General features: G+C 32.3%; 1 long non-coding RNA gene across 1 annotated transcript; it reads left to right on the forward strand.

Moving 5' to 3' along the window:
* The first annotated feature begins 6,375 nt into the window (after positions 1-6,375).
* Positions 6,376-6,878, forward strand: LOC131061058 (uncharacterized). The gene is made up of 3 exons (XR_009110482.1): positions 6,376-6,446; positions 6,572-6,639; positions 6,742-6,878. It is a non-coding gene; the product is annotated as an uncharacterized LOC131061058 (long non-coding RNA).
* The last annotated feature ends 11,706 nt before the right edge of the window (positions 6,879-18,584 follow it).

An 18,584-nucleotide genomic window follows, 5' to 3' on the forward strand; every position in this document is an offset into this window, starting at 1 on the left:
CTCTTGTTCTAGTGACATGTTTCCAGATATTGGATCCGATTGGGATATCTTCCGCTTTGAGGAAACTTTGAATTGTGGGACATTGCCTTATATACTTATTGTCCCAAATCTGTTTCCATTCTCCCTGGTTTTTATACCCTCTCCAGATCTGCTCTGCCATAAGGTATTCATTCATGTCTCTTATTCTTCTAAGACCCAGACCTCCCTTTCTTATTGGCTTACAGACCTTGTCCCACGCAATCAGATTCATTCTCTTCTTCTCCTCAACCCCTGTCCACAAAAAAGTTCTTTCGATCTTTTCAATAGCCTCCGCATACTTGGCAGGAATTCTGAAAAGGCTCATGGCATAAAGAGGGATACTTTGAAGAGTTCATTTCAACAATTGAACCTTACCAGCTTGGCTAAGAAGAGAGCCCTTCTAGCCAGCTAGCTTCTTATGGAATTTATCCACCAAAGTTCCCCAGAAAGTGTCCAAAGGATCATGGCCTAAGGGAAGCCCCAAGTAAGACGTAGGAAGACTCCCCAATTGACATCCCAAGATATTGCTTATTTTGATCTTTCTTCTCTCCGGAGTGTTGATAAAATAAACAAAGCTTTTAGACCAATTAATAATTTGCCCAATAGCAGATCCATAACTGTCCAGAGCTTTCTTTAAACTTCTCGTTACCTGCACTGTAGCCTTCCCCATAATTATAGAGTCATCCACAAACTGCTGGTAAGAACAGACTTGATCCGCTAAAGATGGCTTCAACCCACAAAACTCCCCCTTCTCGACCAACTTCCCTATACCTCTCCCCAGACATTCCGCCATAATAATAAAAATACCAGAGAAAGAGCATCTCCTTGCCTGAGTCCCCTTGAGGACTTGAAGAAAGGGGAGGGAGATCCATTAATTAAAACAAAGAAAGAAGCTGAAGAAACTAATTGTCTTATAAGACTAATACTTCTAGCACAAAATACAAAAGATGAGAGAACTTCCATCATGAAATCCCAATCCACTATGTTGTAGGCTTTAGATAAGTCTAGCTTCAAAAGAAAGCCTTCCTTTTTTTAATTAGATAGAGAATGAATGTTTTCATGGACTGAGATTATCGAATCCAAGATTTTTCTTCCAGGGACAAAACCACTTTGCTAAGGCGAAATGATAGAAGGGAGCAGCTTTAGGATTCTCGAGGTTAGAACCTTGGAGATGATCTTGTAAAGAGAGTTGCAAAGACTTATAGGTCTGAAAAGGTCCATGGAATCAACTCCTACCTTTTTGGGAATAAGAGCAATAAAAGTGTCATTTATCTCTTTCAAGATTCTTCTAGCACCAAAAAACTCTTTCACAACTCTAGACACATCATCACCAATAATGTGCCAATACATTTGAAAAAAGAACATGGGGAAACCATCCAGGCCTGGTGCCTTATTGCCTTCAAAGGAATTGACATCTTGCAGAATCTCATCATTGGTAGGGATAGCAATCAGGTGAGAATTTGGGTCAGCCTCCAGGATTGTAGGAATACAATCCAAAAGGTTATTTTGGGCCTGCTTGTCCAAATTATGTTCCTTAGCTAGAATATTGGAGAAGAACTCCATAGTAGCCCTTCTCATAGAATCTTCCTCATCAACTCTTCTGCCATTCACTTTAATCTGTGATATTCTGTTGATGGCCTTATGTTTTAGAGTGGACATATGGAAGTATTTAGTGTTTCTATCCCCTTCCTTCAACCAAACATTTCTTGACCTTTGTTTCCAGAAGGTTTCTTCCTTTGCTATTATGTCATGATATTTCATAAGGGTAACATCTTCAACATCTCTTGAAGTGTTAGTATATCCATTATTCTGAATCTCATCATGAATATTTTTTAGCTCTGAGATAATAGTCACTTTCGAGGCAAAGATATTCCCAAAGCATTCCTTATTCCACCTCTTGACATTTTCTTTTACAAACTTCAACATTTTGACCACTTTATACATGGTGTTCCCTTCAATACTAACCTGCCACCATTCCTTGATCTTGCTCTCCATATCTGGGTGTTTAGTCCACATTCTCTCAAATCTGTAAGGGAAATGTCTCCTTCTTTTCTTAGCCTCTACCGTAAAGGATATAGGATAGTGATCTGATCTTGCCCTTATGTGAGCGGATAAAGAGCAGAAGTAAAGATTAAACCAATCCAGGGAGATAAGAGCTCTATCAAGTCTTACCTGAATTAAATCCTCGCCACTCCTTCTATTAGTCTAGGTAAATTTAACTCCTTGCAATTCCAGGTCATGGAGAGAATTATTATTGATAAAGTACATTAAGTCCACTCTACTATCCAGATTAGTTTGGCTCCCTCCCTTTCTCTCATTTTCCTTCAAAGGGGTATTGAAGTTCCCCATAATCACCCAACTATCTTTAGCAAACCTACTTCTTGATAAAGTAAGTTTATTCCAAAAATCACTGCCAGTCTTAGTGTTAGGAGCATATAAATTAGTTAAGACCCTTGAAGTGCTATCTTTCAGATGATTAAATCTGATATAGGCCAAGTTGTTGTCTTGAATCAACACTTCTCCCTCAACATTGTTTTTGTTCCAGAAAGTAACAATACCTCCCGAGGCACCTTCTGAACTGCCACCACTAACTCCTCCATTATTGAACATCTTCAGACCTTCTACCTTATCTTTAGACATCTTGGTTTCTTGAATTAAAAAAATATCCGGTTTTTTGTCTTTAATCATACTTTTTATTAAATCATGTTTGTGAGGATTATTCAATCCTTGAATATTCCAAGAAATGATCTTCATAGTTTTTTAGAAATACCTGCCTCAAAGATGGTTCTTTGAGTCCCATCTACAATATTCTTGCTTGTTTCCACTGTCCTCTTCTTTGCATTTGAATATCTTCCTGGAGAGGTATGTTGCACTCCTACATTCCCAAGCCTACTTCTAGTATTTCTAGTAGATGTGTTGTTATTGATATTGTTGTTATTCTTTTTTTTTGCTTGATCTTTCTTTTATCCTCCACTGTTTCTTCTTCCTCCTGTTTAGACTCACTCTTTCCCAATGCTTTTTAATGTCTTCCTCATCTCCCCATTTTGGCTCTTTATCCTCCGGAAAAGTCATCTTCACCTTAGCTGGAGAGGCTAATGAGATCTCTGAGAGCCCTTGATCCAGAATATTATCGGGTTGAGCATCTTGGATCCAGACTATTTCTTTTTCTAATTCATTCAAATTAGAAACTAAGATGAAATTGTCTCCTTCCTTTTTATTGACTTTGGATTGATTCTCTCCGTTATTCTCATCATTATTTGAGTTTTGCTCAGTCTTATCCTCTTCTATTTCCTCATTTCAGCTGCTAACTTGTGATTTTATTTCTCCCTAATCTGAATCCTTGCCATTCTGCTCCTTCTCCTGATGATCTATTTTTTCGTTGTCTTCTTTCTTCGATTCATTTCCCAACTCTTTGATGATCTCTTCCTCTATCCTACCAATCTGAGACTGTTTTTCCTGATCTTGGTTATTAGATTCCGTAGCTTTCAAAGAGTTGTCTACTTTTTTCCACACTTTAGGTTGGGATTGAGGTTTGATCCCATTACTAGGACATTTTTTAGCCCAATGCCCAACTTTCTTACAATGAAAGCAAGCAAAAGGGATGTTTCATAAACAATATTTTGCTTCCATTTCCCAAGTTTAGATTCTATCTCTATCTCCTCTGGCATGTCCATTTCGGGCCCAACTCCTACACATATCCTGGCATAAATAAGTCGTCTTTTGGATGTCGTGTTTGGATCGATAGCAATAAGCTCCCCAAAGGAATTGGTTATTCCTACAAGCACATCTCCCTCCCAATATTCCATTGGGAGCCTAGGTAGTTTTATCCAGACAGGAACTTGGACCAAAAAAAAAATTCTCTGCCCACGTTAGGGTACCACTTTTGAGTGTACATGATATATTTTCCTATCGCCCATGAACCAAAGCTGAGGATGTTTCTGCGATCCTCCTCACAAGAGAAAGAGAAGGATAGGCATCCTTTGTTCATTGCAACCACATCTGCCTAACCTTTCAAGCTCCACTTCCTCTTAACAAACCCACGAACTACCTCAATATTCGGTCTCGTCCCATAAAATTTACCAATGAGAGTATTTTCCATTCTAGCAATATTATGGTCTATGATTTGGTCTGGAACAGAAATGGCGAACTTGCCCTAAGATGCATTCGAGGTATTTTTGACCGGAGGCAAGGACGACTTACCTTTAGGTTTGATCCCAAACAGAGAGGACCACTTGCCAATGTGTCCGTTCGATCTGGGTCCCCCCTTAAGATCCTTTGATCTCAGTGGGTTCTCGAGATCCTTCCCAGAAGAGTCTTTTCCTTCCACAGTTTCCTCTGAACTGCTTGTCGTTTGCTGACCTAGAACCACTTCCGGTATGCCACCTCCCAAATTTGAAATTTGAACCTATCTGTTCCCGCTACCTCCTGTTAACTACTCCTCACGCGGTCTTGGACCTCCCCCTAGGTCCCCCAAATCCAAAGGAGCATCGAGATCTTTTCCACCTAAACTCCCCCCTTCCACCAGACTCTCTAAATCTCCTGCAGCATACTGTCCCAGCATTGAACCAGAACTCCCGCCCAAAAAATTTGAGTTTTGGGCCCGACCGCTCCCCTTCTCCTCCCCGCTCATTCTACACAATAACATAGAAATGTTACTATTTATAAATTTTTTTTTTAAAACTAAAAATAGATTCTTCTTTGACATAGAGTTGTATATAATTTATGTATATCTTTATATATGCAGGAGCTCTTTGTTATCATGGATGTCTTTGACATAGATGAATTATTGGTGAAAATCCCCCACTGCAACCCCCTCCTCCTCCACCTCCACCTCCACCCCCTAGATTGGATGAAATTCATTTAAGAGAACGAATTAATGAAAACATACAAGTGATTGAACAAAATATTACTGTTATCCAAAATGAGCCAATCACACCACCCCATCTTCTAGAGTTTGCAAAATCAATGCAAATTGTTGTCGAGTCAGTTAGATCTGTTGATTCTCAATTAGATCAATTTCATAGACGACGACAAGAGCTGCATGATTTTTATGCCGATGGTTTAACTTGTAGGCAAATCACTGATCTCAAAATAACCAAAGCTCATTTATGTCCATATTTTACTAACCCAAAAACAAGAGAACCAATGCAACCTAGCCAAAAAAGAATTTCAATTAGGTGTTGTGTGCATCCAGAAATGGATAGACACTTTTGGGATAGATGGTGGATGGTTTTTGATTATCCACCACATCGTAATTATGAGGTCCCTTTATATTTTTTGAAGAAATTATACTGTGAGTTTGTAATGCACCAAAAACCAAATTATTTTGATATTAAGTCATTACAGGGTGTTGGTCGTGGAATGCCACATCATAGATTAGGGGCATGGAGTAATAATCCCCTACCAGATCCACCCATAGTTCCACTTGTTGCTCCATCGATTCCTGGAGATGTGTAGAATACACCATTCATTTCAACATTAGATGCTTTGACTTCCCTCACAGGTAACCTGAGTGAGCAAGTTTCTCACATGGCATCCGCTCCTCGATGGATGCCACATATGTGTTCGAGTTGTCATCAGATGTGTGTAGGTCCTACTGCTGATCCATGATCTTCTTTAGTTGCAGCTGAGCATGATGCAATAGATGATAGTATGATGACATCATATATGGATTTTCTTTGCTCTGATGATCATCTTGAGCAGGTATAGATATATATACATGTACATGTAAATATTTAAACACTTCATTAAATATAGGTATAAATTAAGTGCATGTCTTTTTTTAATACAATTTAATACTTCATTAAATAAATTTGGTTTATGTAGATAAGGACCACACCAAATATTAGAGTCAATATTGCATCTACTCCTATACAGCTCGGCACACCTTATGGGGTATAGTATCAATTTCTGTCTGGACATTGTACTAGCTTTTTAAGTTAATATGTTATCATCGTATACTATATAAATTTTCATGTTGATACATTGAATGCTTCTTTCTCCGGGCTTCGGGTCATGAGGGACCCTCTACATCACATCGAGAAGAGGGTGTGACAACTGTGACACCATCTATGGTATGTATCTAAGAATTCATAAATTAAATATGAACTCTTACAACATTGTAACTTAAATTGAAATTATTTAATACACATATATATGTTCAACATATATGATTTCATTAAATGCATGTTTGTAGGTGGACACTACTATCAGGATAGGTTATCCTCATAATTTTTATCAGAGCCAATTTGAACGCACATCGACATCCTTTGAGGTCTTAATATGTAATACTTAATTTGACCTTAATTTGACTCTTAATTTCAGATTTAATTGGACACTTTGAATTTGACCTTGTACAGGACTTAGCTAGCACTACATTTGGTGTTGATACTGCACAAGATACTGCTAGAGGAGATGAGCAACCTTGTGTATGATATTTTATTATATGATTATTTTAAAATCAAATTATAAATGTTCATTTTTATTTAATAAAAAATTAAACACGTGTATGTGCTCATGTTCGTTATATCATGTTTCTTATCTTGTATACAAGATGGCACAACTATCGAGCATATAGTACATGCAGAACAAGTTATTGGAGTTGATGTGCACACACATATGGTAAGTTTGTAACTTAATTTATGAACTCCAACTGTATTTGATAAATGATTATCTTTTAATAGTTAATTTCAAGTATTTTAATATTATTTTTTCGTTGTGTAGCATGAGACAGGTGGATCTGGTCCACGTCCAGGGGAGAAGAGACCACGAGATGTTATTGATGATAGCACTTAGATTTTACTGTTTATTTGGCTCTGATATGATGTACATGTACTATTTTATATGATATGTACTTTTTTATGGACTTTACACATTTGTTTACACATGTAATTATTTTTTAACATTGCATATATTGTCTTGGACGTGCACATACTTTATATGTATGGATAGTTGCATAATAGGATTAGATCATATATATTTTGTGCATACTTTATATATTTTGTGCATATTAGATATTATGTGGAGTTCATCATGTTACCATCCAGATATATATATGGATTAGATATTATATGGATTATGTGAACTTGAAATTTTATTTATGGGGCTTGTGCTTAAATAACTTTAAATGGATTATGTGGACTTAAAATTTTATTTGTGGAATTTTATTTAAATAATTTGTGATTAGATAAACTAAAGGTGTACATCATGAACTAACAATGATGATAAGACCAAAATATCAAAACATATCTTATAATTATAACATATTCTAAATTAAAAAGTATTAATCACCATAGATAAGCAAAATATATAATCAAATATATAATTACCATTACAATAATAATGATGATAAGAGAAAAGTATCAAAATAAATATATTGAATAGAACTTGATTAAAACATAATTATCTCAATCATAAATTTGACCAATAGTCTCTCATTTATGTATATTACACAAAGTGTAATCAAGAAGACCTATCTAAAAAAAATAAAAAATAGTCTATTTAAATTATAATAATAAGGATTTATATCTCTCAAAATACAACATAAAGTATGCACAAACAATAGTAGTCATTGAGGCCAAGTCTACTCTGAGAGACCTGGAAAAAAAATACATATGATTAGTTTTTATAATGAGGATGCATTGAATTTAAAGTACAACATAAAGCATACATGACGACTCTTCAAAGGGATTTGCCTTAAGGGCACAAAACTTTAACTTACTTGTAATTATTCAAAATGAAACATAAAGTATGCACAAATAACTTGGTTTTCATTGATGCCTTCTACTTGTGGTAGACCTAAAACAAAATTACTAGATTAGATTTTATAATTATGATGCATGATTTAAAATTCTATATAAAATATACATCACGACTTTTAAAAGGGAGGTGGATTAAGGGTTCAAATTATAACTTACTTGATATTCATTCTGTTATACCATATGCATCCTCTCTCTTTTGCAAAGCATCTATAATTGTCTCGTGCTCTTCCATAAAGAGAGTCCATAATTGTTTATTAGCAGGTCTACCACGATATCTATCCAATTTTATATTAGTTTCCACTACCAAATGTGAGCAATGTATAATCTTCTTCTCTAATTCATAATCTTCAAATGCGGGCAATCCATTCTTTCTTGTTAGATATCTGTGTAGCCAAGTGCCAACAACAACCACAGATCCTGTTGGATAGTCATAACCATCATCATCTACTCGAGGAGTGGTTAGCTTATGTTTTGGCTCTACACATCGAGCCAAACAATACTCTGTCCCCTCTTCATTGTCCTCTGGTGCAACAACAGAATAGACATGTCCTATGCACAAAACAATTTTATTTTAATATTTAATGAGAAATAAAAACAAAAATATACATTGTAAGATTTCATATATATGTACTATTTAATAAATCAAAACAAATTTCAAAAACAATTTTACCTTGTTGTATAAGATCTGAAATGTGATCATAGTCATTTGATGCAAACATCTGATCCATATCTTCATCAATTCTTTCATGCAGATCATTTGCATCTATGGGTGTCAATGATCTTCTTGCCATTCTTCAACTCATTCTTTATTCTCACAAAATTCCCAATCTCCAGAAACACAAAACTGACAAAAGCAAGCAAGCTCCCTTGTGAATATAGTCCATGTGTTTGAATTAGAACTCTTAAACGAATGCCATTTAGTTGATCCAATGATGGTATTACAATCATGCTGAATAGGAATATTATCTTCCTCTACCAACCAGAGGAAATGTCGAATTGCAGAGTTCTTAGTTGATCCTTTTGACAACTTTGAATTGCACCAATCTACAGCTGCACGAGCATCTCTGAATTTCACCGCATCCTCGAATTTCAATTGTTCTCTAACAAGAGCTCTTTTTACACAGGCACCAGCTCCATCGTGTTCCCCCTACCATGTCCCGCTTCAAAAAAACTCCATAAATGTTGGACATTGATTTTCTTGTGAACTTTGCATAGCCAATAAAACATTCTTGTATTTTTTAATTGTCCAATGCGGTTATCTGACCATATCATATGTTGTTTCATGTCAATTTATCTTTCCTTAAGGTTATCATGAATTACCTCGAAGCAATGCTAAACAAACTCTGACGAGTGTAATCGATTATCACTAACATAGAAATGATACTTCCTAAAAAAAATTTGTTATCTTCTATACTGTCATGGTCATGTTTATATATAATGTGCACAAATATGGCCACTTGCACCGAGTTGTAGTATTGTGATTGAGTTTCCTCTTGTGGTTTTAGATTATAATTTTTTGCAAAATCCACAATTGATACTATTGTTCCAACTTGAAATGTGTTCTTGCATATGCGAAACTGTCCATCAAGCCATCGAGCATGTTGGGAATGTTTCACATATTTTGGAACAATATGACTTTTAAACTCACTGATAAATGCATTCACACTATTATGTTCTGTAATCAATTCTAAATGTTTCCCCATCTTTCCATCCTTTAGAGGGTATTCTATATTTTTAAATCTCCTAACATCAACCATTTTTTGTCCATACTCAGATGAAACATGTTCATGCAAACATTCACCTATCAAAGAATAGTTCCCACATAAATTGCAAAGGCCATAAATGCATGAACTGGAAAGAAATAATTGCTCATTCGGTGGTTTACAAAATAAACTTGCAATAAAATCTTTTATAGTTTCAGGTGGAACATAAACACCACAATCCTGCACAAGATCATTACCATGCAACATACAACGTATATATCAAAAAACATCATAATAGTAACGAAACTGAACATGAGTTTTACAACAACAAGATATTATTTGTTTATTGATTTTAACATACCAGGGTTTGCATTTTTCAAATGATCTTTGACTAATTCGTAAATTCATTAACACAAATTCATCTCTAAATTTTTTAAAGAATTCAGTTTGAGTCATGTCAAGAAGATGTTTTGGATGAGGATCACGAATTTTTTATCCCACCCTTAACTTTAAAACATCTCTAGCATTTGATGAAACTCTAGTGTTATCATGCCAAAATTTTGCAATTAATTGTTTAGTTTCATCATTTAATTTCATGTCCGACCTTTGAAGTCTACCACTAAAACTCCAACAATGGTTTAGTGGATCAATTTCAATCATGTCTCTTCTTTTGGCCGCTCCTGACAAGGTTCTACGATGTAAGTTTAAATAGCCACTTATATCACTTAACATTCTTTTACTAACAATTGTTTTGTCAACTATAGCAGTTGTTATAACTCTACGTGTCGCATTCTTATCTTTAGATCGAATTGTTTTTTCAATGGAATTGATGGAACTGGCAACAGTAGATACAACTTGCTTATATGATTCATCTTTTCTTTTTGGTTTTGCATAAATACCTATTTTTTTTCGTGACTTAAAGCGTTTTTAACATTTTTATTAATTGTAGCATTAATTGACATTGGAATCCTAACTTTTTATTATAGAAAAAATGTTTATATAATCTGTTCGCATGTGTTCTGATTTGTCTCCAAGAAACTAACCCATTAAGATTATCTAGCACATTGCTATCAATAGTAAACAAATTACATTCATTTTCTTTCAGAGAGGGTGGTGTAATATTTTCAATTTTTATTTCTTTTCGTATTGGTGTATGAAATTTATATCCAGCTTTATTTAAATCAGCAATTTGATTGGCATCATAGTCTTAGGGATTTAAAAACATACTAGGATTCACATCCACATGAACATTTGCATCAACAGTCATACCCCTATTTGGTTCCACATTTCTTTTGTCCATCGTGATCTCTTTAATGGTCTCATCTACAATGGGCATTGAACTAGATGCTTCAAAAGTGTTATTCAATTGTCGTTGTTGTGATCTTCGATCTCTTTGGCGTTTTGCCTCCTTCTCTCTTTGTGCTTGAATTTCGTCCGTTGCTTTACAAACTCCTCTTCAAAAAATAATATCTTTTTACTGAGTTCTTCAGAAATTTGTGTAAAAAATATTAAAAAGTACTGCCAAATGTTGTAAAAAATGTTTGTCAGTACGGGTTTCAGTGATAGTGTGGGAAATTGATGCAATCTGTCTTTTGTTTTACAATAACGGTTATTTAGGAACAAGCCCCCATTTTAAAAATGAGGACCTGTGATTTAAATAACGGGCCCCCGTTCCTAAATCCAACGGTCAAAAAAAGGAACAGGCCCCTGTTCTGTGGAAGTCGATTCCACAACCCGCCACTTGGCCCGGGATTAGGCCCGGGATGGCCACACTTGAGACATGGACTTGCAAATTCAAATCTCCATGAATGAAAGCACAAATATGAACTTCTGAAATAGTTTATGTGCTTGTAATTAGATAATTTTTATATGAAATTAAAACCCATTTTAGATTATACTGTCTAGATTCTAAATATGTAAATTTATTTAAATATTGATTATTTTAACTATTTTTCATTTAATTTATACCAAATCGGGTCCAGAAACTTGAAATATTAACTAATTTTGTTAATTTATAAACTTTTTTTATTTTAATGAATTTTGAAAAAAAAAATTATATGTCATCAATCTACACAAAATTATTTTCTATTTAAAAAAATAAAAAATAAAAAAAATGTTAAGTTTACGTCAAATTACGTGGGTCGTATACGTCAAATTTTTAAAAAGATAATTAGGGTCATTAAAAAATTAATTTAAAAAAAAACATTTAAAAAAAATACAGGAAAATATGCTCATCAATCTTCAGTGTGTTACAAACTATTTCCCAAAATGGTTTGAGAAAATAATTTTAATTGTGTCAAAAAGTGTGGGTCGTACACATGCATGGTATGGTCCTGAAACATGCATTTTTAAAATATAGTTTTTAGAACTCCATTCAAAAAGTTATTTTTTATTATGTGGGTATTAAAATTAATTACATATTTGGAAAGTAAACTCAGAGGGCTATCTTTTATATTACTGACTTTTTCCAAGATTCAATCTCCAAGTGTTTCAAAATTTAAGCTCAAATGAGACAAAATCTGAAAATTAGCGAAAACACTTTCACTTTTTGGCCAAAAAGTGGACTCAACTCCTTGCACTGACCATAAGGCCAAAAATACCTACAATGTTGCAATTTTTAAGGGGCAATCTTTAGTTTATATAAATGAAAAACATCTATTTCCATCTCAACCGCTAAAGTTTTGCTCCACACACACACACACACATTCATATCTACTACATGTTAGAAGATAATTATTGTACAAATTAGTTTTATACATAGTTAAATGAATTATGATTATTAGTTATGGATGGTTTAATAATTGAGAAAACGTGTGATAGTATTAAAAGCTCAATTCTTATAAGAAATTATATTATTGACATATGATTAAAAAGATGTGATGATTTAATATGCACAATTCTTTTTAAATGTATGCTTATATTATTCTTAATTTTAACTAAGAAAATTATTAAAAAATTTATCAAAAAAGGATCAATATTTTGATGTTAGGAATCTGCTTTAATAATTTTCTATAAAGAAAATTGCTTTTTCTTTAAAAGATAATAAATTTTCATTACGTACACATTAGTTAGGTATTCACTATGGTATTCAATTAATAGAAATTACTTTGAAAATATATTGTGAACTAATTTTGTTGAACCTCAAAATTATATTATCCAATTTAAATGGGACATGCATAAGATATATCTTTAATTTTAGATATTTTGTAAAATTATATCTTTAATTCAATTTTAAATTTTATGTTTGATGACTACTTTTAATAACTTTCTATAAAGAAATTACTTTGTCTTTAATAGAAAATAAGTTTTTATTGAATAAAAATTAGTTAGTTATTCATTGTACTACTCAATTAATAAAATTTGCCTTAAAAATAGATTACTAACTAATTTTGTTGACCTTCAAAGTTACATTATCTAATTTAATTTCGACAAACATTATCTATAATTTTAGATATTAAAAAAAAAGACATCTTTAATTAAATTTAAATTTATGTTTGATGGCTACCTTTAACAACTTTCTATAAAGAAAATTGCTTTTTCTTCAAAAGAAAATAAATATCCGGTGAGTACACAATAGTTAGTTATTAATTGACTCTCTTAACCTTTAGAATTATACTATCTAATTTAATTAGGACATGTATAGAGATATTATCTTTAATTTTAGATATTTCAAGAAAACAACCTTTAATTCAATTATAAACTTTATGTTTGATGACTACTTTAATATAAAGAAAATTATTTTTTCTTTTTTCTTTTAATCCTTGAGTACACATTAGTTAGTTATTGATTGTATTTTTAATTAATAGAACTACCTTAAAAAAAGATTATTAATTGATTTTGTTGATGTGGACATACATAGAGATATTATCTTTGATTTTAGATATTTTGAAAAAAATATATGTATAATTCAATTTTAAGTTCTATGTTTGATGACTACCTTTAATAAATTCCTAGAATGAAAACCCTAATCTAATTAATTAGGGTTAAGGCTCAATTAGTGTTAAGATTAAGATTAGAATTAGATTTCAAGTTAAATTAGGGCGAGTTTTAAGAGGTTAGATAAGATTTCAATAGGGTTAGTGTTTAAAGGGTAGTGTTAGGGTTAAAGTTAAGGTTAGGTTATGATTAGGGTTACCATTATGATAAACTATGAGGTTAGGGTTAGGGTTGTAGTTGAGTTAGGGTTAAGGTTATTATTAGTGTTTAATTAAGGGTAGAGTTAGTATTATTAATCAAATTATCATAAGAGTCAATTTTAGGGTTAGGATTAGGGCTCAATTAGTATTAGGGTTAAAGTTGGCCATAGTGTCAAATTAGGATAATGATGTAATTGTAAGGTAACAGTTTAATTAGGGTTAATGTTATAGTTCAATAAGAGTTAGGGTGTAATTAGGGTTAGGGTTTAATTATGGTTATGGTTAGTATTTAATTATATTTTGATCAGGTTTAGAGTTTAATTAGGGTTAGGATTAAGACCAATGTTTAGTTTTAATTAAGGTTAGGGTTAGTATTAGGGTTAATAATATTAAGGTCGTATTTAAGGTTAGAATTAGAATTCATTTAGAGTTAAAATTAGAATTAGGGTTAGTGTTAAGGTTAGGTTTAAAATTAGGGCTATGGCCATAACTGTAATGTTATTATTAACCCTAACCTTATCTCCAAGCCTCATTAATTTATTTTCTTGTATGTGTTGGGTTAGGATTAGAGTTTGAGTTAAATTAGGGTTAGGCTTAAGGTTAGAGATGGGGTTTAATTAGGGGTATAACTCATTGAGGTTAGGGTTAGGGTTGAATTAGGGTTAGGATTCTAGGATACATCTTGAGATCAAGGTTAAGGTCAGGGTTGGGATTCTATATTTAATTAGGGTTAGGGTGAGGATTCAAGGATAATACTTGGGTTAGGTTAAAGGTTAGGGTTGGGGTTAGTGTCATGGTTAATTTAGGGTTAGGGTTAAGGTTAGGGTTCAATTATGGTCAGAGTTATTATTACATTTGTTAATATTATTATTTATAAAATTTAATTAATGTCTTACATCATTAGATTAGGGTTGGGGTTTAATTAGGCTAGAATTAGGGTTACAATTAAGGTTTAAGTTAAAAAAATAAAGCTTGGGATCAAGGTTACAATTATTGTTAAGGTTCTGCTAGGGTTCATGTTTAGTCAAGGTTAGTATTATTGTTATAGTTTAATTAAGATTATATTTAGAAATAAGGTTTCCATAGAATTAGGGTTAGGGTTCATATCAAGTTATAGGAGAAATATTTAAGTTCTAGGGTTAAGGTTAAATTTGTTGACTTGGTGGTTAGAACCTCTTTGGGGACTCGTGACTTGGCTTAATCACCTCCCATGGGTTGGGTTAAAATTTTATCATTTGTATCAAGCGTTGACAGTTAGAGCTTTTGGTGCAATGATAAATGATTCCAACTATTGGTATTAGAGCCTTGGGTTAGGGGTTTGAGTCTCCCTTTAGTGGGTGCTGAAGGCTCAGTTGGTTTTGAGAGAGAGATTGTTGACTTGGTGGTTAGCACCTCCTTGGGGACTCATGACATGGCTTAATCACCTCCCGTGGGTTGAGTTAAATATGGTTTTTGTATCAGACGTTAATAGTTCAAGCTTTTGGCACAATGGCAAATGATTCCAACAAAATTATGATTAGAGTTTGAATAGCATTAAGGTTAATATTAGGGTTAGAGTTAATGTTAGATTAAGGGAAAATATTTGAGTTAGGATTAGGGTTAAATTAGGGTTAATGTTATATTAGGGATTAAACAAGGTTAGCATTATGGTTCAATTAGAGTTAGAATTAATGTTAGATTATGGTTAAGGTTAGGGTTAGAATTATAATTAGAGATCTAGTATTAGGGTTAAAGTTAAATTAGTGTTAGGATTAAGAATAGATTAGGGTTTAAATAGAGTTAGTTTTATGTTTCAATTGGCATTAGATTTAATATTAGATAAGGGTTATGGTTAGAGTTAGAATTAGAGTTAGAAATAACGTTAGGGTTACACTATAACAAGGGTTAGGGTTAGGGTTAGGGACTAGTATTCAATTTGAGTTGTTATTTAAGAAGTGTTAAATTTAGGGTAGTTTGAAGTTAGGATTATTGTTCAATTAAATTTATCATTAGGGTTCATTTATAATTAAATTTAATTAGGGTTACAGTCAGTGATAGAGTTCAGTTAGGGTTAAGGTTAGGGCTAAATTTTAATTTGGGTTAGGGCTTAATAAGTGTTAAAGTTAGGGTTTAATTAAATTTAGTATTAACATTCTTTTAAGATTCAAGTTAGGGTTTAATTAGGGTTTTAATTCAATTAGAGTTAGAGCTATATTATTAGAGTTTAATTAGGGCTAGAGAAAGGGTTAGAATTATAGTTACAAATAGGCTTAGAATTAGATTTAGGGTTAGGGATGGGGTATAGTTAGGTTTGGGGTTAGGGTAAGGGTAGGTTTGGAGTTCAATTAGGGTTATGATTAGTGTTTAAATAGGTTTAGGATAAAATTAGGCTTAAATTATAGTTGGGGTTTATTTAAATAGGATTATGATTTGGGTTAGGATTAGACTTTAATTAGGGTTAAGTTTAGGGTTAGGATTCAATTAGGGTTAAGGTTAGTGTTTCAAATAGGATTATGAATAGGGTTATAATAATGGTTAGGATTACAATTGGAAATAATGATAGAGTTAAGAATAGGTTGAAATTAGGTTTAAGTTTCAATAAGGGTTAGGGTTTAATTAAAGTTAGTGTTAGATTTTAAGGATATGCTAAATTATCAAATTGTAACGCTATTTCTAACACTAATTCTACCTCCAATTGTAATGATAAACTTATCCCTTACCCTAACCTTGACCTTATAATAATATAATAATAATACTATCGATATATTATTAAACAATTATCATTGAGTCAGAGGTAGGGTTATAATATTAATATTTTAATATAATTGCATTTAATTATATATTAACTTATTTAATGTCTTCCATGGTGTGTCATGATTGCTACTAGGTTATATATATAATTAAATTTAATAATAAATATAAAATTTACCAAGAGATATCCTTATTGAGGCTCTTATATTTTTCACATTAAAGTCAAATAAGTGCCTTGAAAAGGATATCTCTTAGAAAATTTTATATATATCATTACATTAAATATATATAAGCTAGTTTCTAAAACAATTGAAATAGAAGAACTATACATATTTATTGAAACTATTGTGCTAATTGAACAAGGAAAAAAATAAATTTGATATTGTAAACATAACAATTATGGGAAAAAAGGAGTTAGAATCAACAATGTTATAACCTACAATAATGACCATGAGACCAAAAATGCCTCATTCATGGTTGTGAGAAAACACCTTCTTAATGGTTGTAACGAAAAATGGTGCAAGAGAGTGAGAGCAAGAATAAGTAATGAAATAGTTAGGTTTTGGGTCAAAATTAAAGTGTCGTACCAATTAATATTAAATATGACCAAACCCTTCATTTTAAATTTTAAATTTATTATAATGTCAACAAATCATTTGACGAATCTAATGTACTTTATTTTCTAAGTTAACACAAATTTTTGAACCTTACAGGTTAAGATAAAAGTAGTTTTTGGAGGAAATAATTTTGCTATTTTTCTATTATAAAAAGAGTAAATCATATTAGAATTATCATAAAATAATGTCTTTACCAAGATAAAACATGGAGCTATGTTGAAAATGCTTGAATAAAGAAGACTAAACTATGAAATAGGGAAACTATGTTTAGAATTGTAAGTAGCAGTTTAAGATGAAGCACTTTGTATAGGTTACCATTACAATGCACAAATGCCTAAATGTTGTGCTACCATCCGCTTTACTCATGGCATTTTTTGTACATCATAAAAAATGCACAACAAGACAAGGGGTAAATGTAGTAATAATTTAACATAGAGCCAAATGATATTTTCAAGAAAGTAGTGAAATTAAAAATAGAGGGTTAAAGAGTGCAAGCCTTTCTTTGAGAAGAAAAAATCTAACAAGTTGTAGCCAGTGACAAGAAAAATGGTTCTAATTACTTAGAAGCTTGCAAGAATGGTTAAGCCCTTATTTTGTGCTTTTGACCTTTATGGGTAGTCAAACAAAAAATAGGATAATGTGGGCTTAGTTTATGTGCATCTAAGACTAGTATATCTATATTTAAAAAATATAGATAAATTATGCCGAGAGATATCTTATAATAGAAGGAAATCTGACAATTGCAAGGATATTAGTAGTATATAAGAGTTTGAAAAATATGGATAATAATAGAGTTGCTTAAGTACGAGACTCTTCCACTATCATTTGAATGTAATGGTTTCATATAGTTGGAGACAAGTGGCGAGGGTTCTATTTTATTTGGAGTAATAAAATAACACCTCCACAAAAACCAAAGATAGCATATTTCATGCATTTACCCGTTATTTGCATGTCAAATTGTTTCGAAATTGAAAATTTGTTTATGAACATTTTGATGTCATTATAGGTTCCTCTTGGCATAACATAACTAAGAAGAACTAATTGAAATAAAGATATGAATATCAAATCCTAGATCTTAAGGATTGATAAATTAGTATGAGAATGGGATTAGAGAAAAGGCAATGATAGTCATAAAGCTAATATAAATACAAAAAGAAATGATAAAGATGAGGTACTATATTATTCAAACAAGAATAATATTTTCTTAACACATGATGTAGAAGAGAGAAATGAACACATGAAGATGTTAATAAAAATTTGGTAGCATGCAACTTCAACAATTTCTAACCATGGAGGTATGTTTAGTCAAACATAGTCAAGGAGAGAGAAAAAAATCAAAGAGTGCAAGCCTTTCTTTGAGAAGAAAAAATCTAACAAGTTGTAGCCAGTGACAAGAAAAATGGTTGTAATTACTTAGAAGCTTGCAAGAATGGTTAAGCCCTTATTTTGTGCTTTTGACCTTTATGGGTAGTCAAACGAAAAATAGGATAATGTGGGCTTAGTTTATGTGCGTCTAAGACTAGTATATCTATATTTAAAAAATATAGATAAATTATGCTGAGAGATATCTTATAATAGAAGGAAATCTGACGATTGCAAGGATATTAGTAGTATATAAGA

The sequence above is a fragment of the Cryptomeria japonica genome, chromosome 9, assembly GCF_030272615.1.
Source record: "Cryptomeria japonica chromosome 9, Sugi_1.0, whole genome shotgun sequence".
Taxonomy (NCBI): Eukaryota; Viridiplantae; Streptophyta; class Pinopsida; order Cupressales; family Cupressaceae; genus Cryptomeria; species Cryptomeria japonica.